At 36.9% G+C, this 312-nt stretch overlaps 1 protein-coding gene across 1 annotated transcript in view; it reads left to right on the top strand.

Annotated features, from left to right (window-relative positions):
- APOB (apolipoprotein B) overlaps nucleotides 1-312 on the top strand; it is a 37,264-nt gene that overhangs the window by 3,652 nt on the left and 33,300 nt on the right.

The raw sequence follows: 312 nt of genomic DNA, 5'->3' as shown, positions 1-312 counted from the left end.
TAACAGATTAATTGCCTCTGAAAGCAACAGGGACAGATTAAACACAGGTGAAATTAATCCCTTTGAAGAAGGCCATTAGGTTTTGAGGCTTCCTTTGATAAAAAGAGAAACACCTCTGCAAATACTTCCTCCTGCCTTATTCTTACTCTTACTCATAACTTAGTGCTTTTGCCTTCTTCTGGATGCTTTTCATATCACTAAAGTTTATCTCCATTAAAAAGAGTCTACTCTAGTAAAATGTGCTGATCTAATAAGTGAATTAGAGCAGATCATGTTTCAGGAAAGTCTGGGGCAGAAATGTACTCTGTAGAG

This window comes from Pygoscelis adeliae, unplaced genomic scaffold (assembly GCF_000699105.1).
Source record: "Pygoscelis adeliae isolate BGI_AS28 unplaced genomic scaffold, ASM69910v1 Scaffold121, whole genome shotgun sequence".
Taxonomy (NCBI): Eukaryota; Metazoa; Chordata; class Aves; order Sphenisciformes; family Spheniscidae; genus Pygoscelis; species Pygoscelis adeliae.
This window is presented reverse-complemented; position numbering and strand designations above follow the sequence as displayed.